The sequence below is a fragment of the Pristiophorus japonicus genome, chromosome 13, assembly GCF_044704955.1.
Source record: "Pristiophorus japonicus isolate sPriJap1 chromosome 13, sPriJap1.hap1, whole genome shotgun sequence".
NCBI classification, from domain to species: Eukaryota; Metazoa; Chordata; class Chondrichthyes; family Pristiophoridae; genus Pristiophorus; species Pristiophorus japonicus.
In genome coordinates, this window is record NC_091989.1 from 90,847,664 (window position 1) to 90,865,404 (window position 17,741).

Sequence of the window (17,741 nt, forward strand, 5' to 3'; positions counted from 1 at the left end):
ATTGATGCATTTAAGGGGAAGCTAGATAAGTACGAGGGAGAAAAGAACATAAGGATATGTTGAAAGGGTGAATTGAAGCAAGGTAGGAGGAGGCTCGTGTGAAGCATAACCATGGCCAGATGGCCTGTTTCTCTGCTGTAAAAGCATTTTGAACTGCATAACATTGGGCTAGTCTTGATCTGTCACTGGTAGTGGTGGGAGCAATTGGAAGTGCATATTCCAACGTTGAAGTGTATTGATTTCAAATGTAATTTTTTTAATGACGTATCAGCATCAACATGCTAAATAAACCTAATCCTAGCAATGCACAAGATTCTGTGAATTCAAACAATGCTTGAAACAACAGGTGTGACTACAGTCGCAGTATACACACGCGTTAATCAGCATTAAATGCTGGGCGGGCATTATGGAGGCATAAGCAGTCAGACTAATTGCTGCCAATGGATAGCTCTGGTTCACAGCAGTGCACTTTCACATGACAATCAACAGATCAACAAAAATGTAAACATCCGTAAGTCCTCCACCAGTCTGTCCTCACCGCACAGCACTGCCCAGCAGTCATCAAGATTCATGCCGCGGCCCTGAACAACGTGGACCATTTCCCATACCTCGGGAGCCTCTTATCAACAAGAGCAGACATTGATGACGAGATTCAACACCGCCTCCAGTGCAGCCTTCGGCCGCCTGGGGAAAAGAGTGTTCGAAGACCAGGCCCTCAAATATGCCACCAAGCTCATGATCTACAGGGCTGTAGTAATATCCGCCCTCCTGTATGGCTCAGAGACATGGACCATGTACAGTAGACATCTCAAGTCACTGGAGAAATACCAACGATGTCTCTGCAAGATCTTACAAATCCTCTGGGAGGACAGACGCACCAACATTAGCGTCCTCGTCCAGGCCAACATTCCCAGCATCGAGGCAATGACCACAGTTGATCAGCTCCGTTGAGCAGGCCACATTGTCTGCATGTCAGACACGAGACTCCCAAAGCAAGCGCTCTGCTCTGAACTCCTTCACAGCAAACGAACCAAAGGTGGCCAGAGGAAACATTACAAGGACACCCTCAAAGCCTCCCTGATAAAGTGCAACATCCCCACCAACACCTGGGAGTCCTTGGCCAAAGATTGCCCTAAGTGGAGGAAATGCATCCGGGAGGGCGCTGAGCACCTCAAGTCTCATCACCGAGAGCATGCAGAAATCAAGCATGCTCTCGGCGATGAGACTCGAGGCGCTCAGCGCCCTCCCGGAAAGAGCGTGCGGCAAATCTGTCCCACCTGTGACAGGGACTGTGGCTCTTGTATTGGACTGTTCAGTCACCTAAGGACTCATTTTAAGAGTGGAAGCAAGCCTTCCTCGATTCCGAGGGACTGGTTTACAGCAGTGCACTTTCACATTACAATCAATAGATTCAAATTTGTCCCAGCCCAGGTAGACACATTCACTGATGGGGCAGCTCCCAGGGCATAGAGAATTTCAATCCACTGATTTATTCAAATTTATTTACCTACATTGACATTTTGAAGTTAAATGATTGAGAGTTTGACAGGAGTGCCATCTCAGGTGAGTGAGTGCCCATCCTAAGGGCCTGAGGCCAGCTCTGCTGAGCTGAGACTGACCAGCAGAGGCTAGATTCTGGGAGGCTGTTTGGGCAGGACAGAGTGCAGTGCAATTCATTGCAAAAGTTAGGCAAGTGCACAAGCCCAGACTGCACTGTCTACTTCTCTGCTCTTTTTGGAAAGAAATTAAATAAAAATCTTCTCGGCTCTATGTCATTTTCAGGTAAAACTTCATTACTTTTTTCTGCTGGAGACAATGTGGCAATAACTATGCTACCTTCACCTTACAACAGGGTTCCCTTTGTCCTCACCCTCTAAAGAAAAAACGGCAAAGGATGAAAACCTAAAATAAAAACAGAAATACAGGAAGCATAAGGGCAGTCAGCATCCGTAGAGAGAAAGAGACAGGTTTTGGACAATGTCCTTTATCAGTGGAAAGTTTGAATGGTGAGGTGTGCTTGGTATTGGGATCACGTTGTAGGTGGCAGTAATGCTATAGAAACATAAAAACATAGAAAATAGGTGCAGGAGTAGGCCATTCGGCCCTTCGAGCCTGCATCACCATTCAATAGGATCATGGCTGATCATTCACCTCAGTACCCCTTTCTTGCTTTCTCTCCATACACCTTGATCCCTTTAGCCGTAAAGGCCATATCTAACTCCCTCTTGAATATATCCAACGAACGAAGGAACGAACTGGCATCAACAACTCTCTGCGGTAGGGAATTCCACAGGTTAACAACTCTCTGAGTGAAGAAGTTTCTCCTCATCTCAGTCCTAAATGGCTTACCCCTTATCCTTAGACTGTGTGTCCCTTGTTCTGGACTTCCCCAACATCGGGAACATTCTTCCTGCATCTAACCTGTCCAGTCCCGTCAGAATTTTATCTGTTTCTATGAGATCCCTTCTCATCCTTCTAAACTCCAGTGAATAAAGGCCCAGTCGATTCAGTCTCTCCTCATATTTCAGTCCAGCCATCCTGGGAATCAATCTGGTGAACCTTCGCTACACTCCCTCAATAGCAAGAACATCCTTCCTCAGATTAGGAGACCAAAACTGAACACAATATTCCAGGTGAGGCCTCACCAAGGTCCTGTACAACTGCAGTAAGACCTCCCTGCTCCTATACTCAAAACCCCTAGTTATGAAGGCCAACATACCATACCGCCTGCTGTACCTGCATGCCAACTTTCAATGATGTACCATGACACCCAGGTCTTGTTGCACCTCCCCTTTTCCTAATCTGCCGCCATTCAGATAGTATTCTGCCTTCGTGCTTTTGCCATCAAAATGGACAATCTCACATTTATCCACATTATACTGCATCTGCCATGCATTTGCCCACTCACCTAACCTGTCCTCCTCACAGTTCACACCGCCATCCAGCTTAGTGTCATCTGCAAACTTGGAGATATTACATTCAATTCCTTCATCTAAATCGTTAATGTATTTTGTAAATATGTGACGATCTGCTGAATGTGCAGACTGTTGGGCAGAGGGTGAGGACAAAGGGAACCTTCTTGTTGTAAGATGAAGGAAGCACAGTAAATGAACCAACAACTTGTATTTATACACCACCCTTAACATCATAAAACATTGCAAGGCGCTTCACAGGAGCATTATCAAACAAAATTCGACACCTAGCCACATAAGGAAATATTAAGGCAGGTGACAGAAAGGTAGTCTTAAAGGAGGACGAGGTAGAGAAGTAGAGCGGTTTAGGGAAGGAATTCCAGAGCTTAGGGCCTTGTCAGCTGAAGGGACAGCCACTAATGGTGGAGCGATTAAAATCGTGAATGCTCAAGAGACTAGAATTGGAGGCGCAGATAGAGGGTTGTAGGGCTGGAGGAGGTTACAGAGACAGGGATAGGCAAGGCCATGGAGGGATTTGACTTTTTAAAAATTGAGGTGTTGTTTAACTGGAAGCAAATGTAGGTCAGCGAGCACAGGGATGATGGGTGAACGGGACTTGGTGTGAGTTAGGACACTGGCAGCAGAGTTTTGGATGAGCTTAAGTTTATACAGGGTGGAATATGGGAGGTTGGCGAGGTGTGCATTAGGATAGTCAAGTCTAGACGTAAGAGGTGTACGGATGAGGGTTTCAGCAGCAGATGAGCTGAGGCAGGGGCGGTGTCGGATGATGTTATGGAGGTGGAAATAGGCTATGTTCGTGATAACGCGCATATGTGGTTGGAAGCTCATTTCAGGATCAAATATGACACCAAGTTTGCAAACAGTCTGGTTCAGCCTTAGATAGACATCAAATAAAGGGAATTCTTGCCACAAGGAGGATCACTCCAGTTAGCCAGTATATGAATAGATGAGGACTGTGGAAATGAGGTTTGTTTGAGAAGCAAAGATATAAATATAATGTTTTTGACACAAAAGGTCAGACAGCAGTAAACTAGAGAAAACATAGAAGGATTTTGAGTGAGAGAGAATTATTTGATAGATTACAGTTGTTCAAAGAAGTTTAAGAACTCCACTAGCCAGAGATAAACAAATATTTCAACGTGTCGCTTGTTTATTAAGAGTTATTTTATATTTGAGGATGTAACGAACAGGGTGGATAAAAGGGAACCAGTGGATGTGGACTTGGACTTCCAGAAGGCATTTGACAAGGTGCCACATAAAAGGTTACTGCACAAGATAAAAGTTCACGGGGTTGGGGGTAATTAGCACGGATAGAGGATTGGCTAACTAACAGAGAACAGAGAGTCTGAATAAATGGTTCATTCTATGGTTGGCAACCACTAACTAGTGGGGTGCAGCAGGGATCATTGCTGGGACCCCAACTATTTACAATCTATATTAACGACTTGGAAAAAGGGACTGAGTGTAACGTAGCCAAGTTTGTTGATGATACAAAGATGGGAGAGAAAGCAATGTGTGAGGAGGACACAAAAAATCTGCAAAAGGACATAGACAGGCTAAGTGAATGGGCAAAAATTTGGCAGATGGAGTATAATGTTGGAAAATATGAGGTCATGCACTTCGGCAGAAAAAAAATCAAAGAGCAAGTTTTTATTTAAATGGAGAAAGAATGCAAAGTGCTGCAGTACAACGGGACCTGGGGCTACTTGTGCATTAAACACAAAAGGATAGTATGCAGGTACAGCAAGTGATCAGTAAGGCCAATGGTATCTTGGCCTTTATTGCAAAGGGGATGGAGTATAAAAGCAGGGAAGTCTTACTACAGCTACATAAGGTGTTGGTGAGGCCACACCTGGAATACTGCGTGCAGTTTTGGTTTCCATATTTACGAAAGGGTATACTTGCTTTGGAGGCAGTTCAGAGAAGGTTCACTAAGTTGATTCCAGGGATGAGGGGGTTGACTTCTGAGGAAAGATTGAGTAGGTTGGGCTTCTACTCATTGGAATTCAGAAGAATGAGAGGTGATCTTATCAAAACATATAAGATTATGAGGGGGCTTGACAAGGTGGATGCAGAGAGGATGTTTCCACTGATGGAGGAGACTAGAACTAGAGGGTATGATCTTAGAGTAAGGGGCCGCCCATTTACAACAGATGAGGATAAATTTCTTCTCAGAGGATTGTAAATCTGTGGAATTCGCTGCCTCAGAGCTGTGGAAGCTGGGACATTGAATAAATTTAAGACAGAGATAGATAGTTTCTTAACCGATAAGGGAATAAAGGGTTATGGAGCGGGCAGGGAAGTGAACCCGAGTCAATGATCGGATCAGCCATGATCGTATTAAATGGCGGAGAAGGCTTGAGGGGCTGTATGGCCTACTCCTATTCCTTATGTTCTTATGTAGTTAAAGTCCTGAACAGAAAAGAGGTTAGTGCTCCTTGAGGAACAGAAAGCGGAAGACCAAACTATAATGACAGATGGAGATTCATGGTGTAATGTATTTGCTTCATGGGTTCTTTGCTTAAGAAGTCATAGCAACACATTGCTATAAGAACTAGCTGGTTTATTAGCAAAAGATTTATCACACTATACAAACCAAGCTTATGGTCTACAGGGCAGTAATGATACCTGCCCTCATATATGGCTCAGAGACGTGGACTATATGCAGCAGACACTTCAAAACGCTGGAGAAGTTCAGCAAGATCCTGAAAATCCACTGGGAGGACAGACGCACCAACGTCAGTGTTCCCGCTCAGGCCAACATCCCCAGCATCAAAGCACTGACGACACTCAACGAGCTCCGTTGGGTGGGCCACATTGTCCGCATGCCCGACACGAGACTCCCTAAGCAAGTGCTCTACTCTGAACTCCTACACGGCAAGCGAACCCCAGGTGGGCAGAGTGTTGCACTTCAAGGACACCGTCAAATCCTCCTTGATAAAGTGCAACATTCCCACAGGCACCTGGGAATCCCTGGCTCAAGACCGCCCAAAGTGGAGGAAGAGCATCCGGGAGGGTTCTGAGAACCGAGTCTTGTCGTCAAGAGCATGCAGAAACCAAACGCAGACAGCGGAAGGAGCGTGCGGCAAACCAGGCTCCCCACCCAGCCTTTCCTTCAACCACTGTCTGCCCCATCTGTTAGGGACTGTAATTCCTGCATCGGACTGTACAGCCACCTGAGAACTCACTTTTAGAGTGGAAGCAAGTCTTCCTCGATTTCACTGGGACGGTCTATGATGATGATGGCATTCCAGTTCATCCACCAGGCTCACAACTACCTGCCTAATCGTGGATCACCTGAACCCAACTGGCTGGGGTTTTATTGAGTCTTGTGAACATTATGTGACTGGCTAAGCCACTCCCAACTCAACAGCTCTGCAACTATTTTAAACAAAACGTTAAATCAAATGCCCCCTTTTGGTAAGGGCATTAGAACCCAGAAATGTAGACATTAAACTTTAAAGGAAACTTGGCTCAAATTAAAATTTGGTTGCCGGGGGTAATGATGCACTCCAGTCCCTCCGGTGCCCACCACTCATGGAAGGCCGCGAGCGTACTGGTGGACATCACTTGCTCCATCTCCAGGGACACCCTGGCGTGAACGCAGCCACGGAAGAGAGGCAGGCTGAACGACCTCCTTGACCACCCGCTGCCTGGACTGGTTAATGGCCAATTTGGCCAAGCCCAGGAGCAGTCCCACGAGGAGGTCCTCCGACCTGTCCGCTCCCCTCTGCACCGGGTGCCCAAAGATCAGGAGCGTGGGACTGAAGTGCAGCCAAAAATCAAGCAGCAGCCCCTTTAAATAATGGAAGAAGGGCTGCAACCTCTCACACTGTATATATAACATGGAACACAGACTCCTCCAGACCGCAGAAATTGCAGGTGGCCTGGGAGTCCGTGAACCGACTTAAAAACTTATTGCACGGGACTGCCCCATGCAACACTCTCCAGGCCAAGTCCCCAAGAAATAGAGGGAGGACTCCAAGGTAAAGTGCACTCCATTGAGGACCCCCGTCTCCGCCGGATGGCAAGATGGTGCGCCATGGCGTGTCCGGACGGCAGACGAGGATGGCAAAGTGGAGAGGAATCCCCTCTACGCAGAACTGAAAGGCATGGAGGGGATTTCAACAGTTCTGCAAACCTGTGAGCATATCACAGGTTCATACATTACAATCTGGGTGATGTCTCAGAGGCATGGTCAAGCATCCCAAAGGGAAACGAGACCACCAACCCTAACACAGACTTTCAATATAGCCAACGAACTGGCTATTCAAACCTGTAAATCGTTACACAGAGCCTAATCTTAACTAATCTTGCTGGGTGTCAATTTTGGACATTGATTTTAATTTTATTAATTTAATTGATACAAAACTACTGTTATACTTGGAACAGCCTTTGTTACCTCAGATATTTATTCCATTAGTTAATATCTACCCAAGTACCTTGAATACTCACATTTTGATATTAATATGATCCTCGTGTAGTATGATAAGTGTTAAAAAAGAAATGTTACTTCATCACTTCACAATCTCTCTTCCACTTTAATGATTTTGGCAAGAAGACATCAATATAAAATTAAATGTAAGGGAAAGACAAGCTTTTTTAAAAAAAACCAGAGGGTTATGAGGCTGTGGAATGCACTGCCGGTGTTTAGTGATTGAAACAGCAAACATGTCAACATTTAAGAATATGTTATGCAGATGGTTGAAGGAAAGGCTATGAAAGGATACAAGAACAGGACAGGCACATGGGATTAGGACGATTGTTCATGCGGAGGATAAACACCAAAATGGATTGGTTGGGCCAAATGGTGAGTTTCTGTGGAGTAATCAGGGATTGGTAGTGTAAATGCTAACATAATTTGAATTAATTAATGCAAGTCAGTTCAATAGAGCCACATTCTGGCACCTTGTACTTCTGACATGGATAGTGATTTCCAAGATGGTTCTTGGATCAAGAGTTTAAGGTGTAGAGTAAGGAATCATTGGTGTCCTTAGGTTAATAATTCTTGCAAGGTTTATTTGTTTACTAATCCCAGTGTGTTTACATTTACTGGGGGCTTGTGTCTCTGATTTGAGACTCACAATATTGTTAAGGGTGTTATTAAGGGTTATACAAGTTAGCATTCTGCAGAATTGTCTGTTAGAAAGGAGTGAAGCTAACGGAACCTGTACTGAGCTTCAGTGAGCCGGTCATTTGTGAATTGGTAATGTTTGATGTCAGTATTGATGACTTCTTCTACCATGTTACTGATGATTAAGAGGAAACTACTAGAGACAACTGGCTGAGTTAGATTTGAATTGAATACTATATTCCAGGAGGTGGTAGTAAAATAGTTATTGAGCCCATTTTGAACAAAGGTTATAAACTGTGCGGCTTTCTATAATCCACCTCATCAGACCACACTAATTTGAAATTACTACTTGATACAAAGAGATTGGCATCTCTTTGAAAACATTCAAGTCCAGTGAATGTTGTACAGATATATGCAAACTAATTTGCCACTGTTTGTTCTACCGTGATAAACAACCTCTTCAAGCCCTTGTGTTTGTAGACGAGTCTTATTTTGGTTAGTGTGGACAAGTAGAGTGTCTCAGTTGGTGAGAGGGGAGCGACCTGTCAAAAGCCCAGCAGGAGATCGAGAGCCAGCGGCAGTTGGTGAGAGGGGAGCGACCTGTCAAAAGCCCAGCGGGAGATCGAGAGCCAGCGGCAGTTGGTGAGAGGGGAGCGACCTGTCAAAAGCCCAGCGGGAGATCGAGAGCCAGCGGCAGTTGATGAGAGGGGAGCGACCTGTCAAAAGCCCAGCGGGAGATCGAGAGCCAGCGGCAGTTGGTGAGAGGGGAGCGACCTGTCAAAAGCCCAGCGGGAGATCGAGAGCCAGTGGCAGTTGGTGAGAGGGGAGCGACCTATCAAAAGCCCAGCGGGAGATAGAGAGCCAGCGGCAGTTGGTGAGAGGGGAGCGACCTGTCAAAAGCCCAGCGGGAGATCGTGAGCCAGCGGCAGTTGGTGAGAGGGGAGCGACCTGTCAAAAGCCCAGCGGGAGATCGAGAGCCAGCGGCAGTTGGTGAGAGGGGAGCGACCTGTCAAAAGCCCAGCGGGAGATCGAGAGCCAGCGGCAGTTGGAGAGAGGGGAGCGACCTGTCAAAAGCCCAGCGGGAGATCGTGAGCCAGCGGCAGTTGGAGAGAGGGGAGCGACCTGTCAAAAGCCCAGCGGGAGATCGAGAGCCAGCAGCAGTTGGTGAGAGGGGAGCGACCTGTCAAAAGCCCAGCGGGAGATCGAGAGCCAGCAGCAGTTGGTGAGAGGGGAGCGACCTGTCAAAAGCCCAGCGGGAGATCGAGAGCCAGCAGCAGTTGGTGAGAGGGGAGCGACCTGTCAAAAGCATACCGGTGCAGCTACAGCGGGAGGGAAAGCAAAATAGAAGTAGAAAGTAATCAAAAAGTGACGTCACAGCCAATGTGGTAAGTGATTGGCTGGTGATTGGTGAGTAGCTTTTCTTTTCTTTTTATTGTTATTACCAATTTAAGGGTATCTAAGGTTAAGACATGGCAGGAGAGCTCGGCCATGTGATATGCTCCTCCTGTACCATGTGGGAACTCGGGGACACTTCCGGTGTCCCTGGGCGCTACGTGTGTGGGAAGTGTATCCGCCTCGAGCTCTTGACGGTCCGCGTTGCGGAATTGGAGCTGAGGGTGGATTCACTCTGGAGCATCCACGATGCTGAGAATGACGTGAGTATCACGTGTAGTGAGTTGGTCTTACCGCAGGAGAAGGGTCCACAGCCAGATAGGGAATGGAAGACCAGCAGGAAGAGCAGTGCAAGAAAGATAGTGCAGGGGTCCCCTGTGGTCATCCCCCTGCAAAACAGATACACTGCTTTGAGTACTGTTGGGGAGGATGACTCATCAGGGGAGGGCAGCAGCAGCCAAGTTCATGGCACCGTAGGTGGCTCTGCTGCAAAGGAGGGCAGGAAAAAGAGTGGGAGCGCGATAGTGATAGGGGATTCGATGGTGAGGGGAATAGATAGGCGTTTCTGCGGACGCAACCGAGACTCCAGGATGGTATGTTGCCTCCCTGGTGCAAGGGTCAAGGATGTCTCGGAGCGGGTGCAGGACATTCTGAAATGGGAGGGAGAACAGCCAGTTGTCGTGGTGCACATTGGTACCAACGACATAGGTAAAAAAAGGGATGAGGTCCTACGAAAAGAATTTAAGGAGCTAGGAGCTAAATTAAAAAGTAGCACCTCAAAAGTAGTAATCTCGGGATTGCTACCAGTGCCACGTGCTAGTCAGAGTAGGAATCGCAGGATAGCGCAGATGAATACATGGCTTGAGCAGTGGTGCAGCAGGGAGGGATTCAAATTCTTGGGGCATTAGAACCGGTTCTGGGGGAGGTGGGACCAGTACAAACCGGACAGTCTGCACCTGGGCAGGTCCGGAACCAATGTCCTAGGGGAAGTGTTTGCTAGTGCTGTTGGGGAGGAGTTAAACTAATATTGCAGGGGGATGGGAACCTATACAGGGAGACAGAGGGAGACAAAAATGAGGCAAAAGCAAAAGACAGAAAGGAGATGAGGAAAAGTGGAGGGCAGAGAAACCCAAGGCAAAGAACAAAAAGGGCCACTGTACAGCAAAATTCTAGAAGGACAAAGGGTGTTAAAAAAGCAAGCCTGAAGGCTTTGTGTCTTAATGCAAGGAGTATCCGCAATAAGGTGGATGAATTAACTGTGCAACTGTTAACAAATATGATGTGATTGGGATTACGGAGACGTGGCTCCAGGATGATCAGGGCTGGGAACTCAACATCCAGGGGTATTCAACATTCAGGAAGGATAGAATAAAAGGAAAAGGAGGTGGGGTAGCATTGCTGGTTAAAGAGGAGATTAATGCAATAGTTAGGAAAGACATTAGCTTGGATGATGTGGAATCTATATGGGTAGAGCTGCAGAACACTAAAGGGCAAAAATCGTTAGTGGGAGTTGTGTACAGACCTCCAAACAGTAGTAGTGATGTTGGGGAGGGCATCAAACAGGAAATTAGGAGTGCATGCAATAAAGGTGCAGCAGTTATAATGGGTGACTTTAATATGCACATAGATTGGGCTAGCCAAACTGGAAGCAATACGGTGGAGGAGGATTTCCTGGAATGCATAAGGGATGGCTTTCTAGACCAATATGTCGAGGAACCAACTAGGGGGGAGGCCATCTTAGACTGGGTGTTGTGTAATGAGAGAGGATTAATTAGCAATCTCATTGTGGGAGGCCCCTTGGGGAAGAGTGACCATAATATGGTGGAATTCTGCATTAGGATGGAGAATGAAACAGTTAATTCAGAGACCATGGTCCAGAACTTAAAGAAGGGTAACTTTGAAGGTATGAGGCATGAATTGGCTAAGATAAATTGGCTAATGATACTTAAGGGGTTGACTGTGGATGGGCAATGGCAGACATTTAGAGACCGCATGGATGAATTACAACAATTGTACATTCCTGTCTGGCGTAAAAATAAAAAAGGGAAGGTGGCTCAACCGTGGCTATCTAGGGAAATCAGGGATAGTATTAAAGCCAAGGAAATGGCATACAAATTGGCCAGAAATAGCAGCGAACCTGGGGACTGGGAGAAATTTAGAACTCAGCAGAGGAGGACAAAGGGTTTGATTAGGGCAGGGAAAATGGAGTACGAGAAGAAGCTTGCAGGGAACATTAAGGCGGATTGCAAAAGTTTCTATAGGTATGTAAAGAGAAAAAGGTTAGTAAAGACAAACGTAGGTCCCCTGCAGTCAGAATCAGGGGAAGTCATAACGGGGAACAAAGAAATGGCAGACCAATTGAACAAGTACTTTGGTTCAGTATTCACTAAGGAGGACACAAACAACCTTCCGGATATAAAAGTGGTCAGAGGGTCTATTAAGGAGGAGGAACTGAGGGAAATCTTTATTAGTCGGGAAATTGTGTTGGGGAAATTGATGGGATTGAAGGCCGATAAATCCCCAGGGCCTGATGGACTGCATCCCAGAGTATTTAAGGAGGTGGCCTTGGAAATAGCTGATGCATTGACAGTCATTTTCCAACATTCCATTGACTCTGGATCAGTTCCTATCAAGTGGAGGGTAGCCAATGTAACCCCACTTTTTAAAAAAGGAGGGAGAGAGAAAGCAGGGAATTATAGACCGGTCAGCCTGACCTCAGTAGTGGGTAAAATGATGGAATCAATTATTAAGGATGTCATAGCAGCGCATTTGGAAAATGGTGACATGATAGGTCCAAGTCAGCATGGATTTCTGAAAGGGAGATCATGCTTGACAAATCTTCTGGAATTTTTTGAGGATGTTTCCAATAAAGTGGACAAAGGAGTACCAGTTGATGTGGTATATTTGGACTTTCAGAAGGCTTTCGACAAGGTCCCACACAGGAGATTAATGTGCAAAGTTAAAGCACATGGGATTGGGGGTAGTGTGCTGACGTGGATTGAGAACTGGTTGTCAGACAGGAAGCAAAGAGTAGGAGTAAATGGGTACTTTTCGGAATGGCAGGCAGTGACTAGTGGGGTACCGCAGGGTTCTGTGCTGGGGCCCCAGCTGTTTACATTGTACATTAATGATTTAGACGAGGGGATTAAATGTAGTATCTCCAAATTTGCGGATGACACTAAGTTGGGTGGCAGTGTGAGCTGCGAGGAGGATGCTATGAGGCTACAGAGTGACTTGGATAGGTTAGGTGAGTGGGCAAATGCGTGGCAGATGAAGTATAATGTGGATAAATGTGAGGTAAAAACAGAGACAGACTATTATCTGAATGGTTTCAGATTAGGAAAAGGGAAGGTGCAACGAGACCTGGGTGTCATGGTACATCAGTCATTGAAGGTTGGCATGCAGGTACAGCAGGCGGTTAAGAAAGCAAATGACATGTTGGCCTTCATAGCGAGGGGATTTGAGTACAGGGGCAGGGAGGTGTTGCTACAGTTGTACAGGGCCTTGGTGAGGCCACACCTGGAGTATTGTGTACAGTTTTGGTCTCCTAACTTGAGGAAGAACATTCTTGCTATTGAGGGAGTGCAGCGAAGATTCACCAGACTGATTCCCGGGATGGTGGGACTGACCTATCAAGAAAGACTGGATCAACTGGGCTTGTATTCACTGGAGTTCAGAAGAGTGAGAGGGGACCTCATAGAAACGTTTAAAATTCTGACGGGTTTGGATAGGTTGGATGCAGGAAGAATGTTCCCAATGTTGGGGAAGTCCAGAACCAGGGGTCACAGTCTAAGGATAAGGGGTAAGCCATTTAGGACCGAGATAAGAAGAAACTTCTTCACCCAGAGAGTGGTGAACCTGTGGAATTCTCTACCACAGGAAGTAGTTGAGGCCAATTCACTAAATATATTCAAAAAGGGAGTTAGATGAAGTCCTTACTACTCGGGGGATCAAGGGGTATGGCGTGAAAGCAGGAAGTGGGTACTGAAGTTTCATGTTCAGCCATGAACTCATTGAATGGCGGTGCAGGCTAGAAGGGCTGAATGGCCTGCTCCTGCACCTATTTTCTATGTTTCTATGTTTCTATGTTTCAGCATGCCAGTGCACCAACTGGCCAGTGCCTGGTCTCCAGTCGTCTTGGACCCCCTTGCCACTGGATCAAGACTTTGCTCAGCTAAGCCCGTGTGGTAGCCGGTGTGCAACGACCACCCCACGTTCAACCTCAACAGCGACAGGCCGGAACGTCGCACTGCCATAGTTGCCCGGGAACTTAGCAGCTCTGCTGGGCAGGCCACATGCCAGACACAAGACTCCCAAAACAAGTGCTCTACTCAGAGCTCCATCACAGCAAACGAGCCAAAGGTGGGCAGCAGAAAGGCTATAAGGTTACCCTCAAAGCCTCCCTGATAAAGTGCGACATCCCCACTGACGCCTGGGAGTCCCTGGCCCAAGTCCGCCCTAAGTGGAGGAAGTGCATCCGAGAGGGTGCTGAGCATGCAGAGATCAAGCGCAGACAGCGGAAAGAGCGTGCGGCAAAACAGTCCCACCAACCCCTTCCCTCAACGACTATCTGTCCCACCTGTGACAGGGACTGTGGTTCTCGTATTGGAGTGTTCAGCCACCAAAGTATTCACTTCAGGAGTGGAAGCAAGTCTGAGGAGACTGCCTATGATGATAATGATGATTATAGGAAAAGTAGCCATGTTCCCACACTTTATTCCTCTCAGAAATTATGACAAGCTGAAAAAATGTAGAAACAATGCAATACACGATCTACCCACACACAAATACGCCCATCTGTGTATTAGATTGCCTATCACAAAGCATAGGTGCATTAAACTCTCATCTCCTAATCCTTAAACTAGCAGAAACTGTCAAATATGGCAGATTTAAAGAATGGCAGCAAGGATATTTCCAGGTATTAGATCATTATAAAGAGAAGAGAAGAACATTCAATCTGTTCAAACTAGGGCAAAAAAGAAAAAAAAGGGAATATGATCCAAGAGTTTTTTTTAAATTCAGAAGCGAATGAACAGAATGGATGTGGGTTAAAAAACCAAGGGACATAAATATGATTCAGGAAGACCATTCAGCTCTCCTTCGTGCATCCATCCAAAAAACCCTATACATTTTTCTGTTACAGCATCTAGTATTTTCTTAAATTATTCCACGGTTTTCACCTCCAAAGTTCTGCCTAGAAGTCCATCTCACACTTTAATCACAGTATGTGTAAATATCTTCTGAGATATCACTTCTAAATTTCCCAAGTTTTTGTTAGTATATACAGTACTTTACACTTGTCCTTATTAAAGTTCATCTGCCATTGCTCTCCCCACCAACATATTATCCAACTCATTTTGTAGTTTTCAGGTTCTGACGAAAGGTCCTCCATCTGAAACGTTAACTCGGTTTCTCTCTCCACAGATGCTGCCTGACTGGCTGAGTATTTCCAGCATTTTCTGTTTTTACTTCAGATTTCCAGCATCCACAATATTGTCCTTTTGTGTTGTTATTTTCAAGCAAATTCTTCAGAATCAAATCCCATTCCTAATATGCAAATGTGACCAATTTGTAGCATGTTTCCGATTCCAATTTGTTCACATAAATTAAAAACAGTAATGCTCTCAATGCCAATCCCTGGAGCGCACCACTCCACACTGCCACCCCCCCTGCCCCCCACCTCAACACAACATAACATGCTGTTTACTGCCTTTCAGCCAATTCCTTACCTATTCCCAAAATGTACCTTGAATCCCCACAGCTTTGAGCTTAACTGCACACACTATTTTCTCACAACAGTCAAGGAAATTTTTCTGACAGCATCTTCTACTTCTGAATCCACGCTGACTGCTGATAATTAGGTAATTATTGTACAGACATTGCTCAACTTTGCTCTGGATAATTGATTGCATTATTTTACGCTGGACTGAAGTAAGAGAAATATATTGGTCTGCATCTGCTTTGTCACCCTTTTCAAAATAGGCACCACTATAGCCGGTTTCTGTGGATGTGGAGAGGATGTTTCCGCTGATAGTGGAGACTAGAACTAGAGGGCATAATCTTAGAATAAGGGGTCGCCCATTTAAAACAGAGATGAGGAGGAATTTCTTCTCTCAGAGGGTTATAAATCTGTGGAGTTCGCTGCCTCAGAGAGTTGTGGAAGCCGGGACATTGAATAAATTTAACCAATAAGGGAATAACGGGTTATGGGGAGAGAGCAGGGAAGTGGACCTGAGTCCATGATCAGATCAGCCATGATCGTATTAAATGGCAGAGCAGGCTCGAGGGGCCGTATGGCCTACTCCTGCTCCTATTTCTTATGTCCTTGAAGAAAGTACCTTTCATGACCTCAGAATGTCCCAAAGCGCTTTACAGCCAACAAAGTACTTTTTGAAGTGTAGTCACTGTTGTTATGCAGGAAACATAGGAACAGGAATAGGCCATTCAGCCCGTTATGCCATTCAATGATCTCTATTCTAACTCCATCTACCCACCTTGGTTCCGTAACCATTAATACCCTTAGTTTTTACATTTTCAATTGACCTAGGTTCAACAGCTTTTCAGGGAATGTTCCGGATTTCTACCAGATAGATATAGGTGAGCAAGATCTTTCTACCCATCTTAGCTTATCCATCCAGAAAGATGCTACAGTTCCCTGATCACAGCACCCAACTGGTTCTTAAATAATTCAGGGTTTTCACCTCTAATGCTCGAACTGGAAATCCACTCCAAGTGCTGATCACTCGATGAGAAGAACTTCCGAGCATGTGTTTTTTTACTACTTTGCCCCTGTGTACCCCCTTTCCTGATCACAGTAACTTTGTAGTAGTGTTCCAGATCTACCTCATCTATACCGATTATTATACACTCATAAGATAATCTCCTAGTCACCTTTTTTCAAAGTTAAAACCCTCAAGAGTTTATAGCCCTTTCTTCAAAATTCAGTCCTCTGGTGCTCGGAGTCACTCTCACGGCTTTTCCCATGACACGTGTCTTGGGCACAGAACTCATGGGGAGGTCTGACCAAAGGTTGAACTGGACTTGTGCTCCACTGTTCTGACTACATAGTTCAGCATTTTACATACTTTGCTGAATGTTGCTCTGCAGTGACCGAACATGTTTAAAGTTGAATCTTCCAAATCCCTCAGATTCGTTCAACTTCACCCTCAGATAGTTCAACATCATTCATGGATATTTATCTCACCCAGTTTTGCTTCCCTTGTGCATCATTTTAGTGTATTAAATTTCATCTGCCATTGATCTGTCCACTTGCAGATGTTGTCCAGAACATTTTGGAGTTCCCAAGCTGCCTTCTCGGGTTCAACTGCCTCTCCTAGTTTATTACCTGTGATTTTGAGCAGTTTGAATTGAGTTTCAGAAACTAAATCGCTAACGTACACCAAGATACGGCAGAATTCACATAGACAACGACAAAGATTCTCCTGCTGATTTTTGGTACACAAACCTTGTATGAAATAGATTTGGAAAGTTAAGAGAAACTAAAAACCAACATAAGATTATGAGATATCTACAGACGCTTCCTTTAGAAAATAATTCTGGAAAAAATCTCCAGTAAATTGAAAATAGCAGTTACAGTTTACCACGCGACTTTAGACTACAGAAAAATTGGTTGTCATTTTACTGGGAGGAACTAGCTATTATGTTTAACAAGCAAAATTTCGGCTCATTTTGTAATTAACGTATTTGTTATAAAATTCTAATACTCTAAACTTAATAGATTTAAATAACAAATGTCTCCAAAACTAGGCACCGACAGATAAAAAATATCTGCCGAGCATGCAGATTCTATCATTTAAAGGCTGTAAATAACATACTTTCAGTTTGTTGCATTTTTATCGCTGTTGCACAGCGGTATCCGATGATACAGAAGACGTTTAATCTGTGCAAAAGAATGGCATATTTCCTCCTTTGTACGCGTCTGACGGTTCGAAGGCTGAACGCAGTTGTAACCAAAGACTAACTGATCAGGTTTGCTTTCATTTGCAGATGATGGGGAGGGGAAGAAAGTTAATGTTGCTACGAGTTTGGTTTTATTAATACTATTTTTATGATATATGCAATCTGCAACAATGATGAAAATCTCATCCGACAAGATAAAGCACTAAAGTTGAACATTTTCCACAAGACAGCGCACACATATACACAAATGAATAAATGAAAAAGTCCAGATCGCATTTGTAAATCGCAGCCCTTCTGTGAGGCTGGGAGAGGGAGAAACTGTTAATAAAACGCTTACTTGAAGAAACAGCAGCCCAACGAAATCTGCCCGGTGCTGGAGAGAAACTACAGCTTTTCTGACTCAGTTCATACATAAGCACTTA

The 17,741-nt window shown here is 45.2% G+C and overlaps 1 protein-coding gene across 4 annotated transcripts in view; it reads right to left on the bottom strand.

Moving 5' to 3' along the window:
* st3gal2 (ST3 beta-galactoside alpha-2,3-sialyltransferase 2) overlaps positions 1-17,741 on the bottom strand; it is a 468,108-nt gene that overhangs the window by 449,550 nt on the left and 817 nt on the right. Inside the window, exon 1 of one of the 4 annotated variants that reach the window (XM_070897758.1) lies at positions 17,657-17,741. The exons of the other annotated variants lie outside the window; for them this stretch is intronic. The gene's annotated coding sequence lies outside the window, so the exon portion shown is untranslated. The remainder of the gene's footprint in view (positions 1-17,656) is intronic. 4 annotated transcript variants of the gene reach the window in all.